At 37.0% G+C, this 16,643-nt stretch overlaps 1 protein-coding gene across 10 annotated transcripts in view; it reads right to left on the bottom strand.

Annotated features, from left to right (window-relative positions):
* Positions 1-16,643, bottom strand: part of LOC118264093 (axin) — a 61,242-nt gene that overhangs the window by 11,612 nt on the left and 32,987 nt on the right. For 9 of the 10 annotated variants that reach the window (XM_050704646.1, XM_050704645.1, XM_050704648.1 and 6 more), the window contains exon 3: positions 2,030-2,094. The gene's annotated coding sequence lies outside the window, so the exon portion shown is untranslated. Of the gene's footprint in view, positions 1-1,626; positions 1,784-2,029; positions 2,095-16,643 lie in introns of those variants that run through there. The other variant, XM_050704641.1, reaches the window with a different exon arrangement.

Raw genomic sequence — 16,643 nt, forward strand, 5'->3', positions numbered from 1 at the left:
CATTTCACCCCTAATAGACCAAACTATCCTAGCCTAAACAATCTAATATCATATAAAACATACTCTTCTAAATACCATAGTTGAAATATGCACTCTTTAGTTCATCATTGTAATTTACCTCTGGTTCAAATTTTCTCAAAACATATGCTTTGCCAAGCCGTTTTACACCCATTCTTAACAACATTTATTATCATAAAAACTATCAATTACACTTATTTAAACCCAATGAACCCACACTAAACTGAATATTAGAGGGATAAGCTTATTATAGCATCAATTTCAATAAAAAAGTTATGAATATACCCCAAGCATACCGTTCTCAAATCTAAATGTTGGGTATCCGTAAGAACTGCGCACCAAGCCACATAAAAAATCAATATGGCAAACAATAAGGATCATACCCAGTGTACTTGATTTCTATAAGTTAAAAAGAGATGGCTATAAAAAATGAGACAGTGTGCTAAAGTCAAGAGTCTCCGGCATCGATCGGTGCTGGAAGCTGACATCACATCTAAGCGTGACTTCTATAGAAACTTTATGTGAAAGGCACTTCCATTGTAAAGTAATCCACTTACTACACATCCAGTATAAAGAATAAAATATCATATTTCATAACTTAATTCATAATTCAACAAAAAATATTACGGATCCCGAAGGGTACATATTAATAATGCTTCTATAATGTCTACACAACCATTCCAAATTACATACTTACGAAAAAGGGCCAAATTATAATAAAGCATGTCAAAACAAATTAAATCATAACTTCATGGTTCAATAAGCAAGTTATGATAAAAAAAAACATAATAGGGCCACAAAAAATTATAAAGGACCTCACCATGTTCATTGTGCTTAAATAAACAATACACTTCTTTGCTATACCGGTTAATAGAATTATATTTGAATATAATAACTTGATATTAGTAATATTTGCACACAAAAAACTTTTTTTAAGAACAGCACGACTGCACAACGCTGCCGCAGCAAACTGAGTGAAAGATCCATAGACGGAGGCTGAATGTTCAACACAATAGGGTACGGACTAATCTCATGCCCTTATATATTGTATAGTGGCCGTGCTTGTGATAGGGTTTATTATAAATATGAAATCAATAACTGACAACAAAAAAGGTTATTGAAACTGGGGTGCACAGAATATTATGAATGTTGGAATGATGTCTTACTTTGTTTGGTTTGATGAAATTACTTCAAGGTTTTGAAATAAACTGATACTGTGTGATGAAAACTTTCTTTGAAATTCACCAAAAACATTTTATAAAGTAAGAAAAAGTAATTTCTATTCTAGTTTTTGAACAGTTCATAATTCAGGCGTGTTCCGAAGCGTCACATAGCCCAAAATCCAACAAATTTTCATTGAACATGACTAGCATAAACACAGGAAACAAGTTGTAAACAAAGGCACAGCTCGTAAAAAGTGCCGTCGCGGTAACAATCACGACGTGTAAAATTATCAGTACAATACTAGTTATAAGCCGAGACCTTCAATTTTATCTAATAACGGATCATCACAGTCAGAATTGACGGCAATAAATGCTATTTATCCCAAAATATCTGCCGAAACCCGGAAGGGCTGTATTTATAGAACGATAATGAAAGAAAACTTACATGAAAACGATTATTCTCACTTAATACGAAAGTTTTGAAAGTCACCGCGAAAGATAACTAGTGACATTAATTGAAAACTTTCTTCGAAATAAATAATAAATTAGCTTAAATCGGTTTTGTATACAACACTGAAGTTTGACATTTGTTTGACAATCAGCCATGACAGGCAGCTGTAGTTCAACGCCATCTCTCGACAACGCTATGAATCACGGCCAATGTCCACGACATGACAGGCGCGTGTGATTTTACGCTAAAAAATGCCACTAGATGACAGTACATGTCCTAAACGGTCTCGGTTATTTCTCAGCGCGGCAAAAACAAATTGAAACAAAATGTTACAACTTTGTAAAATTAAATATTACTTTATAACACCAGGAAAAAAACTAAAAAAAAAATTAGTTACCTGTGTAGCAGCTTAATGCCGCTGCATGACTGCTTTTTGTGTCTTTTCTATTTGCTGCGTACTATCTGAAACAATAAAAAAATATGGTCAAAAACTGTTAATTGCTAAGGTACAAAGTACCAACGCGGCAACGACTCTTACAATGTTCATCTTCATAAAACCTGAAGGAAATCGGTTTATAACTTTATAGAAAATATAAAATGTCTACTTTTTTCTGTTTACAAATATATCGAAATACTTACGCAGTAAAGTTATTTGTAAGACAGTGTAGGCATGTTAAGTAGGTGTATTACGGCGTCATAATATTCACCTTTTGAAGGCGAATTAATTTGAGGATTCCAACTCGATTTACAGATGAAATGAATAGATAGATATCAAAGACGTTTCTCTGAGTATAGCTCTGATATTTGATTTCGTGAAGATCAGACAGACGGCAAAATTGATTTGTCAAAATCCTTGTAGGTACACCTAATAATATATTGTAATTTGACTGTCGCCGGGGTCTCAAATTATTGATTTCGCTCAAGTATTACCCACTCATAGTATATTATTAATTAAATTACCATTATTATAAAGTTTAACGTCTACTTTAAATGTTCAATAATGCTAATTAAAGGATTATTCGATATTTGTAATTAAAACGTCCCATTGATTCCATAGATCGAAACTTAACTCCCTATTACTTTATAGGTAGGCACTTAGCTACAACAAAAACAGATTTCGATAAAAATGGTAAAGACGACTATCAACTACACCTACCTCCTTACGAGTTCGATCCGCAAATAGATTAAACTAATATTAAGCTTTTCGATCTAAAACATTTCAATAATAGGCACTGAATGTAGAGTTATTAACAGTGTTTCGCAACAGCGAGCATTATAAAAAAAAACGTTCAATAAAGATATACCAACAAACTTTCACATAATAAAGTTCATACAACAATCATAAAACACGTATATAGACACAATTGACACATCCATAAACAAGAGTATCATGGTAAAACAAGTTATTAGCGTGTCACGTACATTTTGTGGATTTAATTGTGAAATATAATTTGGTAATAAAGTTTTACTCCGACGCTCGACGCTCGAGCAACATGAAAAGCATTATGCTTTTCATGTTGCTCGATTGATCTTGTATAGATCCCGCGGAACATCCCTATAACTTCATTAGCTGTAGCGATTAATCGACTATCGATATCGATAAAGGCCCGCCCCCAAAGCGTCATTAGCCGAGAGCACGCACTAAGCGACTCTTTGATGTGCGCAAACTTTTCGTTTCCCTTTGATTGGCATAATGGAACTGTGCGTTGTTATTACACTAATTGAATTTTCGCAAAGTCCGAGCCGTATTACGGAACGGATTTAGTAACATTCTGTTTGTCCCTGTCCACGTTCCTAGGGGCTTTTAATTTATTTGAAGCTTTATAATTTATACAAAGTATCATTGCTATAACTCCACTCTATATTAATTGAAACCTTATAATACCTTGGCTGTATGTGTATGGCTATTTATTTTAGTTATATTTTACTCGTACAACCAGTCGTCTACTGCGACATTTTTTACTGAAAGGAAACATTAAAAGCTTATACATAATTACCTCAGCATAATATTTGCTTTGCCTTATAACTTAATTTCACTAGGCAGACACAGTATCACTGAGTAAAGACAAATTCTCTATGAAGTGAAGTTAAAAGGGAAAATACGACTGTATGATTGGTTTTACAAGTCAGCAAGATCAAAGGGCCTGTAGTCCTTTCATTTTAGGCCGCCATTCGCGGATTACATTAAAAACGAGAGAAAGAAAATGTAGAAAGTTAATTATAGGTATTTAAGTGAAACAGTCACAGATAAAAGAATCACTGATTACAGACTAAAGCCTAAATAAATCCTTTGAAGAGGTTTCGCTTTTTTGGCGCGTGGCTTACGTATTAATACGACTTGTATAAAATTACTTACGCCCAAACAAATTGGTTTTCCTTTGAAAGTTCCATCAGAGTCTGTTTGGTTTATTTTTGAACTAAATAATTTATTTTATATCATAAATGTTTGTTTGCGTAATTACAATCTTAAAATACAAACTAGTTTCAATGATTTTCATTCTTGTTATATGACTAAAGAGATACTTACAAGACTATTGACGAAATTAGCTTATTGCTTGCAGACCAGTGTAAAAAGAAAACATTTCAACGTTACCTCGTTCCCTTCTGTTAGGTCCACTCAACAAACACTGGGCGAGCACTTAAAATGTTGCGAAAAACCTTTGAAGGCGGTCCCAGTCCCGTCCCAATACATCAATAATAGTAACCAGCGGTAACAAGAGATCAAAATGATAAGGGTACTGATTCATCGTATTAGCGTTCACTCATCAAAGGGGCTCGGCCACTTTGATCGGGATGCTTCCTGAGAAATTCCTTTGGCACTAAACAACACACTAATCAATCGGGAGGGGTACACCGTATACCCAATCGGAAAAGGCATTAAGGGCAATAGTTCCAGCTTGCGGTAAACTGTTTGCGAGCGAGGTAGGGAGGTGTGGAGGCCGGTGGGGGATGTTCTCGCCGCACATCAAAGGCGGGCCGAGACAAAGCTTGAGGAGCCTTTTAACTTTATTTAGCGGAGTGGTAAGTTTAGCCGGTCGCGAATCGCGCAGGTTAAAGAGTAACACACTCACTTTGAGCCGGAGCTGTGGGGAATCTATAGGGCTGGCCGGAACTGATCTATGAGAAAACCTTTGTGGATCAGACTTCTGGTAGCTATAATTAAACCTGTTAATTTTAGAACTAAAAATAGATCTGGATATGATTGTTATTGGGACTGGAAGTTAGTAGTCACATCAGTTTAATCATTTTGGGGCTTTTATCAAGGATAATTATGTCAATTAATTTCACTTAATTATAAACATAGAGTCTACATTACATAACCATAACTAGCGACTATTTACTTCATCTCGCAGGTCAATAAACCCTGAATGCTCTTGACGTTCAACGAGAAGGAAAATCTGTCAAACAAAATTAATCCATCACATCATTTAAAAAGCAATTAAACTTAGATGGTCGGTATCGTGCGACCGGTTTGTCGTAGGTCGCGGTTCGGTGTCAACCCTGTGCGAGGGTGGGGGTATCAAACGGGCCGCTAATGCCGCCCGCACCGCGCCGCGGCGACGCTTTGTCGGCGCCCTTTGACTCGCCGATGATACCGCGCACTGCCTAAACCTGCAACTCTTTGGATGCGACAATGTGGGGTGTTGCGATTTGTCGCACCTCTACTGACGTTGAGTGTTGCCTTGAGTACCTGACAGGGGGTGAAAGAGTATCGCCCTTATTCTCACAAAACACAAAATATAAGTCTTGTGTACGTTTCAAATGTTGATGATTAACAGTCACATAAAACATGACCCAACCCAAATTAACAGGCTGATAATTTTGAAGACTGATCGAAATCCTATATCCTGGTGTTACCCAGAATTCAACCTCAGGTTTTTTCACAGAAATTGTATTCCAATCACTCAACAACGAGGCAGGCAGCCAATATTAATATTGCAATTATAGTAAAATTGTCAAGCTTTTCAATTATTTCAAATTGGTCCATCATTCTCCCTATAGGTACCATCACTGTAATATATGGCCATGGTACGAGATTGTACGGAAATCGCAACCGCTCAATAGGCAAGTCAATGTGCAGGGAAACGCACCAACTGACATCAATCGAATGACTGGAGAGAACATAATATAGCCACATTACATAATACCAATATAGCAGATGGTGTATGTGTACCGTCCAGTTCTTTTACTGGTTCGTATGAAAATCACGGGAAGCTTCGTCACAGTTTACAAGGCAAGAGGTCTAGGATATGCTTTCGATCTAGTTAAAGTCTAGAACAGGAACAATCATTTGATTGGCGTTGCATATCGCAAGGGGGACGTAGATAAACGCCGTGAGAGCATCACTATTGTCGCTCTCGCACGCGATTCATATTGGAAAATACAGTCGATTCTACTCTATATTACGTACATACAATACTACATTCCAACTCGATAATTTTCTGATAGACAATGAAATACAATCCAGCTCTTGCTTTACTGACTTTAAGAGATAGAGCTATGAACATTAATTCCTAGTGGCACATAATTGCGTCATTGCACATTGGATATTTCCAGTAATACTCTGTTCAATCTGTCTGAACGCAGACAAAGAACCTTTTAATTAACCAAAATCTTTACGTAAAACAGATCACCTAACGTAGCTAGTTAATAAATCCGATCATTAAATGCAGAGAACGGCACAGCGGCGGCCGCAACGCCTACGTTGATTACCATAAGCCGGCACAAAGCGACGCGAGCGCCCTTTGACGAATTAGCCCCCACTAACATTACCTATGTCCGTCCTCTGTCGCGGCCGCGAGTTTTGTGCCTCAAACGTCTAAATTAGCATTCGATTTTTAGAAGACATTGATGGACTCGAAACACTTTTCGTTACTAGGTTTATACTAATAAATACTACTCAACATTAAATTCTCTGAGGATCTAATTGCAGGTTTATGTGAAATGATTTCTGCCTACTACCAAAGGATTACCAAAATGACTTTTTAGAATCCAGCTCATCCTCTGAAACTGGAAGATTAGTGCGGTATTCGCTGGTGACAGGTTAATGACCGGACGTGAGGCATTATGTTCAAACTCAACATCAGATAACGTAACTTTAAGATGTCGTGTTTCGGGACAAAGCAGGTAGGTAAAGAAAAGGTGTTAAGTGATATGATCTAAATATCGTATTGCACTGTTTTAGAGATCCCGACAAAGGCACTATATTTCTCGGAGGTAATAAAACTTTGGACACTAATGTTTTTACTTGCCGAAGCAAATACAAAGCAGGTGCCACCTGGAGCGCCAAACTGAATGCATTCTTCAGCTTCTATTACTTAGAAGGGCATCAGCAGGTGTGAATTCGGACACCTGTTTTCGACGACCTGATTAGAATTTGGGCGGATTGCCATAATTTAATTCTGCGGTTTGTGATTGTTTAACGATGGTTATGGTCACTTTCTAAATCCTTAACTTGAAATTGGCTATTTGAGTCATGATATCTAAATTTCACAATAAATGAGTATTTAGGTCCAGAAAAACAAATTACGTCGATTTTAATTATAAGTACCGCAAGATTCATTGGGAAATCCAGTTTCAAAAAATATTTCTGTTTTTTTTATAAATTGAATGGCTGAAAATGCTGCCAGCTATTAAATGAAGTCATACAATATGTGAAGTGTATGTGATCTATATATCGTAGAAGAAGAATAGTAGAATCTGCCGAATTGCATTACGGCTAATCGTTTAGAAAACCAACCGTTTTGTATTAGAACGCCTAGTCGAATTGAATACGGCTGAGTCAAAATCCGCCAGAAGTATCGGTGCTATGCATTTCGGCGTACTATTTAAACATTACGACTAGTTACATTGAGTAACACGAAGGGCCGAAGCTTTCTAAATAACAAAAAAATATTGAAATATTTTTTTACGATAGGTAGTAGAACAAATTTCAATTATTTATGACCTACTTTAAAAATATTAAGTAGCATATTATTACTTTAATTTGCTAGTCTGTACGATACATAAACTATTTTAAATCCAAATGTCTTCTTCTACAGATGATCAAAGGTTTTTAGTTAATCTAATAGTTGAGTGTGTTCTCTCATATCACCAATTTTAAATAGATTCGTGTCACGTAAAGTGAATCAGCTCGGAGGCGTAACATCATTACCGATAGGCACCACATAATGAGAATAGTATTTTGTAGACGAGACTTGCATACGGAAAGTAATTTCCTTAATCAATTACAACTAGGACGTAATGAAGTCTTCCTTCTCTAAAACAAAATATTCATCAGTAAACTAGCCGTGCGAAACATTCATCAAAGTGAACTAAACTTTATAAAATGTTCAAACATCCACAAGTTATTTGAAAATTCCGACGTGAAGTATGACAGTTTGAGATCTAGCAAGACTAGCAACAGCAATGCCTGTGCGGATATCCGTAGAAATCGTTCAAAATACCGGCACCCGCAAAAATGCAGTTACTCCACGAGCGATGTCTGCGAGCACATTCATGCAGAAAGCTGACGGCCAGTATGACGCAAATTCCATGTTGCGGAGCGCGCAGTCGACCGCAGCGGGCCGCTACCGTCTGCAGCGGATATGTCGCGGTCGCCCGACCGAAAGTTCTGCCGCACGCATCTTCGGCCACCGGTCACCGGTACATATGCAGCCATCGGTATAATAAATTCTATTTTCGTAAATATTCCACTTTTCCGATATACTGAATATTTGGCAGTAACTTGGCATTCAAAAAATTCCAATCGTCTTGCGTTCTTCGGTTTTTACTTTTTAGACAAAACAACAGTAAATTAGTGAGGTAATAAATTGTAATTGCGAGCGTATTTTGTCTACAAGTCGATCTTTATTTGGCCTTTGTAGAATATGAGAACAACAAAGAAGTATTTAAATTACAGTTATTCGATACATTCGTTTGGCTTGTTTCTTTTATTAATCTTATGAACAATTAAATTAAAATGTTTGGTCTTTGGACAAAAGACTCAAACCTAAATACACAAAACATTGCTAAGATGACAAAATTGTATCATGTCATAAGAGTACATGTACATAATAGGGTTCTTCACTTTGAGGACATGAAGGTATCCCATGGAAGGTATACGAGTGTCACCGTCTTTGCATTTACATTCACCGTTACCAATTTGCACACTTCTGAACACCTACAGGAAATTGACCGCTACCTTAGGTCCACACAACTAAATCTTAACATTTTTACCAAGAGGATTATAGGCTTTATTTACAATAAGAAAAGGTGCTAAATCTATTGGCGCCGAAAATACACAAATGATAGGGAAAGTCACGTGTCGTGCAGTAGTACAGCCAAATTCGATAGAGAACTATTCGTGCGAAATGTCTTATGAAATGAAGGATAAATTGTCGCGAGGGAATTGAATAAAGTTTCCAGCAGGCACGGAAACGTAGGGGTGTAAATTGTGTAAAACGTGTTATACTCGAATTTCTGCTATAAAATGCATGGCACAAAATTTTAGATACATTTGAACTGGTGTTTGGGAGACACAATAAGCTTACGTAAAAAACACAATTTCAACAAAAAAAACAGTAAAATACCGCAAGGCACAAACAATTAAATCACAAAAAGAGCGCTGAACAAAACAAATCCACCCATTTCTTTTGTGTCTCCGCTTTAATATCTCAGTCAATCAAGTTCACATTCTAATTCTTCAACTGCTCAAGCAAAAAGCACGTCGGCACAAGACTCGTACGTAATTTGCGAAACAGATTGGTTGGCCCTGTTGCCCCAGCGCGACAAAAGGCAGCTCCGCCCGAGGGCGATACCTCCACTCAATAGCATTGTTTTTCCGATTACAGGCCTGATTAAATGTCTGAAACGTCTCAGGTGCGTCTGTAGAGGTCCCGAGAGTAGGGTAGGGAAATTCGGGATTGCAAACATACTAGTAGGTATATATTACGTGTAATATGTTTTTTGTAGGGGTGCCGGCGAAACAGAACGTATGCGATTGATATCGTACAAAATAGGGAAGTTCTATTTGTGAGGATTTTATTTAAGCAATTGATGGAATTCGATGTGCAAAGTTATTTTACTTATGTTCTCTTTCTTTAAGTCATGGTTATGAAGAGAGAAATCTATAATAATAGCACATGCAACTATCTTAAAACCTACAAAAATATAAACAGTGGCCTCTTATATAGTCGAGAGCCATCCCAAACAAGCCGAGGCACCTGAGCTCACTGTCAGGTTCGCAATCACCCGTGGAATAGGGTGTCCCGTTCCTCAGAGTTCTTGCATAATGGACGTGCCCCCGCCTTAATCTCGTGTGAACAATAGTGCCGTCTGGCCGCGACGTTTTGCATACAATGACTATTCGCGACGGGACGCGCTCGGCCCCGGGAAAACGCAGCTGTCTCCGACGGCGAAAGGGGCTTTTTTAGAGGAAACCTCTCTAATTTGAATCTCAACGTCAATTACATTTGTATTGGTTTGAGATTGTTTGTGTAGACAAGCGAAGGAAATACATAACGTCGGAAAATATTAGGCATGCTACAAAACATTGATGACAGAAACGCCAATACATAAACTGTATTTGTTTGTAACACAAAAAAGCATTAATGGATCATGTCTAGTATGTTCTCCTTTCTGTCCAAAACAGACTGTTAAAATTTCCAATTTCGTCAAAAACTATCGAACTACGATAAAACCGCGGCCCGTCAAAGGACAGGTTATCCGAGAGAGCACTGTACAATACATTTTTTGCGACCACAAAGTTGATTCAGTTTTTATCAGCACGTCAGTGAAATGGACATATTCGACGGACGAGCCACATAGCGGGACAAGCGGTCAGGCCGTCTCCCTGCGGTGCAATATGTATTGGCAATCGGAGGTAAGGCTACCAGGACTAAACGACTTCTGGATTTTGTTACAACGTCAATTGTATTCTAATTTATCCAACTGTCATTTTAAAGACGAAATAATGTCAAATGGCCAAATTGTCTGATATTTTACGAATCACTTTTTACAAAAAACCACTTACCAATAATCGTAAATTTTTGCAATGTACATAAACAAACCAATAAATGCGGTACGGTACATTTGTTCTCAATGTAACTGTTAATTTTCCTATAACAATATCGGTCAAATGAAAACATTATTTATGAACCGAGAAAATCGTATCGGTTGAAACATTAAAATTAATTCAAATGATAAATAGGCAAAAGCTTGAAATGCAAATGACATAATTTGTAACCGAAATCATCGAATAATATGACAATATTATAACCAAAACATCATTATTCAGCTTTCGAAAACATACCCCGTGAAATGAGAACAGTGGTTAACTAAGCCAATTGTGGTCTAATTGAAAATTTCGAATTATTCGTCTCACTCGAGCGAATCAGAGTTCGTATAGGTAAGAGAAGGAGGGAAAATAAAGAGATTTCTTATTTCGATAGTCTCCGACGCCCGCGAACAGCCCTCACCGGTATGGATGATTGGATTGATGAATAAAAGATTCGTCAATTTGTGTAATAGCTCCGTGGTGTATTATGCAGTAGTCAATTTAATTGTTCCGACTGACTGGAAACGATGTGGTTTCCATCAAACTTATTATAATTAATATCATGTAATTATTTATTTTATGGTTTTTATTGGTTGTTGATTAGTAAACACTCGTGCTCCTATAACATACGGCTAATAATAAAGCAACTGGTGTTTGTGGCATCTATTTCTTTTTATGAGGATGAGTCTACTGTCTACACAATTTTAATTATGTTTGAAACTCACATCAAAAACAGATTATTCTTTGCGAATCAATTCCGCTATCTGAACTACGAAAGGGGTGAGGTGCATCCGAGCATACAATTGTTGTAATCGATTGTCATAAAAGTGAGTATGAAAATTATAAATGAAATTGATTTGGGAATAGAGCAATGATACTGAGGTATGACTACTTTCTGTAGGTTTAATGCAATAGTTTTGCGCGGGCGTGTTAGCTCAGCTAGTAGCGTAGCGTTGAATTGACGCCGTGTAGTTGCGGCGTCTGCGCAACGCATACGTTTATCGAATGCCTACGCTGGACAAACGTTATTGTGGCGGCGTTCTTATCCAAGTAGTAGCTAAGGTAGGTACTATTTTTCCTTTGTTTTCATTTTGACAGGCCTACTTTATACCCAGCTGGTTAAAAGGTCTTTTCATCCCTTCAGCTGGCTGTCAAAATTTCAACTTTCCGTCCTTAATGGTTAAGGATGGACGTCGAGTTGATGAGCCTGTGAATGGGGACATAGCCTTTTCTTTTTATAAACTTAGTAGGATATAAAAACACGTGTACATTGCATAGTAATTATGAGAAAGAGTTCCAAAAAAGGTTATGCTACCTGTTTCAGTAAAAGTTAGCTGTGAAGTGGTCTATCTATCATTGTTGAATTTGAAATTTAACTGAATATTTCACTAGTTACATCTTTTTGTTTGGAAAATAAAATAGAAATTCTGTAATAGAAACAAAAGCTACTGTAAAACAATTTTTTGCATTGCCAGTTGACAGTTTGGGAAAGTTCGCTAGGCATATAGTGCGAACGGTACAGTGGATATATGAAGTTATTCCATTTGCGAATATCCTGCCCGGTGAGTTTCATGTTTCATGGCGTCCGTAAACTATCGTAACTGATTTTGTACAATAGCCTAACAACGTTTCAAAGCGTTTTAACAACAAATGTGTTCGCTAACTTCCACAATTTCCAAACTTTTATAGTTTTCATTACTTCAATGCAATTCTATTGATTAATGCCCATGACATTGTTCAACAAAGTAGCAAAATTATGAGACAAAGCCATAATGAAAATGCACTAGACCAGTAATAAATCCATCAATCATACACATGAACAAAACAATAAAGGAACCCCCTCATTCACTGCGACTGCACGACAATTAGGCACCTGAACCCTTTTATCTTCTCTCCCTCGATCCGCAAAACAAACAAATTTAACTCCATAAAATAGCCTGTAATTTAATAGTAAGCACTGTTAACGATATACATGGTAGATGTAGATCGCTGGGGCCACCCGCCGCGCGGCCCGACAGCTCTGCGGATGACATTAATGACATTCACCGAGGGACGCTCATTGTCAAACACATCTAGTCTATTGATATTACTGTTTGCACCGACATCACGTGTTTATGTAAATTTATTTCAAGTTAATCTTAATCGCTCCAACTTAACGATAATGTGAAACACATTTACGTCATTGCACATGTGACTAAAATATTTAAACGTGGTCTGACTAACAACGAGTCACAAAAGACCAAAAGTAGGAGATTAACCCATAAGTAATTTTATTGTTGCTTGAATCCCAGACTGGTTTCATTTCGCATTTTCTCAAGGAGCTGTACACAATATTTTGCAACAATAAGCTTCTAGTTCGGAGACTACGTGCCAGATTACACTATTGTTACCTCGCCGTGAATGGACGCAACTCTTTTATACAGGAAAATTGCTATTATGTAATCCTATTAAATTGATATGAAGGACCTCTTCGAGAATGGACGGCCGTAGAATTAGACGAGATTGCATTGAGTAATTGTGGGATTGCAATTATTCTATCATCACTATTGAGATTTTTTATTCCACCAGTACCGTACTCATTGCAGATACTTAATAAAATAATTTGTGACGACTAGTCTATGTAACGACTGATCTATGTGTGTGGGTGGTGGGCTGGTCAGGGTAAAACTTGAATGATCGCTTGACCGATCGGTTTGCATCGATGTCATTTATATCGTTTGAAAAAGTTTCTTCCTGAAGTTTAACCACTGGTCACTCATTTGATATGAGTGATCACATTGGACCACCAGAGCTGTTCATTTAGTTTTCTGAACAATATTTTGCTTTTAGGAGTAGTCATTTAACTTTTATCTATCATAGGTATCAATGTCAATATTTCCATAATAGGTTAGACACGTATTTTTATTTTCTTACGGAAACAAATACTTTTGAAGATAATATATTGATTTTAAATATCGAGAGACATCACTTCTAGGTACGCTCCCACTCCTAAACTTTGATTCTTTTAATCTGAGTATTGTTATCTTATATGCAAAAACAATAAAAAAGTCGTGTCTAATATTTTTTTATTACCTAATTGACAGACTAGATATATTTCTAATTTGCATACCCCGACATCATACCTATTCTGTCCTATAACCTATTCCTTTTACTCTTCCCCGCTTCTAGTGTAAACTTATTTGCCTGCCTTATTTCTAACAGAATCATTCCTATCCAATTTACAAGAAGCGTATTTCCACTTTCGTTGTACATTTGTCTTATAGTGGTTTTCCTAATAACGTAGACGTAAGAAATTGCAGTGCATCTCTGCTTTCCATATTGGTTCAATTTGATTACGTCCCATGATTGTATTTCTACCGTACCTAGTTTATGTTTCATGAAGATATTTTGTGCCCACAATAATACTTTTTAGTGTTGTAAACTTTATTGATGAAAATATAATTAATTTCCCAGGTTTAATCGATAGAGTTCCAGTGCAAAACCATTCGTTCCATGAAACGCGAATAACTTTCATATGACTACCATTTGCATTCGACAACAAAAGGCAGATTTTAATTAAAACGTGTGACGCTCCCGTATTTTGTAATGTCCAAAACTGAATACGTGTAATGAGCTTAAAATGTAATCAAGTACACAAAGAGATAGGTAATTTATAGTGGGTGCAATCATTACTTTACCATTTTCTGATGAACGCGAATATAGGTATGTACCTTTAGTAAAAAAGTCATTACGAATGCATTCCATTGAATAAATCCCGGATAAAGCCGGGCGCGACAGACGGACTGGCCGCAACACATTACCGCCCATTCAATAACAATAAAAGTCGCGTCGCTCAGAGAAATCTATTACCGCCTCACTCGATACGTTTTTTATCTAAAGCATTTATTTATAGCGTAATTAATGTGTCGCCGGCGCCAGCGCTAAATACAATGCTATTTGTGGACACAATACGTGAGCGCCACATGGACAGGGAAAACAAGAAACAAACATTTAAATATGTTTACAAAAAAAAAACTGATACAAGACATGGGTATTTCTATAAAACTGCTTGTAGAACTCCTCTACCCAACTTTCATAATTTGAACTTAATTACTACTAATTCTAAATCGAGCTTATAAAAAAACAAAATTCTTATCCATATAAATCAAAGAGCTAGTTATTTGGCAACCTTAGAATCTGCAATCTCCATCTCTGACAATAGTCTCAGAAAGAGACCAGAAATGTATTCAGGAGTTAAATATACAGCAGTTACCGACATTACTCTTGTTGCTAATGAAGACTGCTAAATAAGTAAAGCACTTAACTTAAGAGACAAATTGGTATTTAAAACTGATTAATTTATATCAGCCGTCATTGGGAAACCATTGTCTTATTGTTTGTTTTACAATGACAACGATTTACAGTTTGCGAACGAGTACTTGAGGGCGGAATACTAAAACAGAAATGCTGAACAGAACAATGTTTAATTACTGATTTGGATTGTGCCTTACACTTATTCTAAAGCATATTTAAAAGACTTACTAAGTTTTTTCAATAAAGAAACTACTTTTCAACCGTAACTCATCATGTCGAAGGGAAATTAATAAAATAAAACGTGAAGACTGAAGACACTCGTCAAACGTTTCATAACTAACAATTTATTAATGTGCTATCATCAAGCCTCACTGAAGAAGTAGATTTAAGAGAAATTGAAAGAAACGAGGACAAAATTAAATGAGGAGCAATTCATAAAATGGTTGGAATAAGTCGACGTCCCAGCTGCCGAGCGATCAGTTAGAATTGTAGATGAAAAAAAGTAATTCTGTTACCGTCGCTTCGACTCCAATTGTCGCCGGATCGGATAAAAATTGATACAATTCATTGGTACATTTATTTGCTGATTACCGGGCGTTATATAGATTGAATTAGGTGATGCAATATACAGCGAGCCGGAGCGCTAAATTATATTCTGAAATTCCAATATTTTTATCTCTTCCTCTTGTTTTTGTTTAGCTGTGGTGGTTGTCGTGTTTTGGTGTATTTAACAAAAACAAACATTCTTTAATTATGATTACGTTTAAGTATTATTTGTAACTTGTGAGCAAGATATTCTTTTCACAATTTTGCTAATATGCATCATGTGTTTCAGTTTGCCTCCCTAAGCTCAACGTTGAGCCGTTTAGTGTTCGGGAAAGTTGCTACACAAGTGGCTACACTATTCGTAATAAATGTTATTTACAGCTCTAAGGAAACTCAGGGACTTTTCTTAAGTATTGAAAAGCACAATCGCCAACAGAGCGTCGCTGAACCAGGCTACACTGCAGCGTTTAAAGCGGCTGAAATATTTTCCAGCGCTTAATCGGCATCCAGGTGGTGAACGTCTGTTGGCGTACTCCACGGACTAGCGTACCGTTGCACAACAGCACTCCGCTTTCACGTCTCCCTTCCACGGGCATTATGCCTCTAATGTCACTTAATTTGCCGTCTAGGGCCTCCTCACGTGAATGCAGCCTACGAGAGCCGGTTTAATATAAAAATTCGCTTTTTTACTGCCGCGAAGCGAGATTTAACGTTAAACTGTTGCCTCTTTTGAGAGTAAACGCGTAGAAGTAATGGGATTACAGGATCGGTAGTTTTGGAGTCGAAAGGTAATTAAATTATTGTATGTAAAAATATTGGTTTCACGAGTGCTCCGTGGCTCGCTAGTTCCAATGGTTGATGGGGTTTCAGATCGAGAGGTGCTTCAGTTCAATCGAACTAAATTGAGTACCTACTCATGCAATTTTTTTATAATTTATGATGCCCCCTTGAACACAAGTTGCGTTATGTTTTTTGTTTAGGAACGAAGAGAAAACAATTTTTCCGTGCAAAGTGCTTATCGCGAAATAAAAATGAACAAACAATATTTAAAGGAAGCAGTAACTTATTGCTCAAATGACGGCTTAACTATTATAACCGAAAGAGCCGATTGAGCAATACGGGCTTACGCCGCAGA

The sequence above is a fragment of the Spodoptera frugiperda genome, chromosome 26, assembly GCF_023101765.2.
Source record: "Spodoptera frugiperda isolate SF20-4 chromosome 26, AGI-APGP_CSIRO_Sfru_2.0, whole genome shotgun sequence".
NCBI classification, from domain to species: Eukaryota; Metazoa; Arthropoda; class Insecta; order Lepidoptera; family Noctuidae; genus Spodoptera; species Spodoptera frugiperda.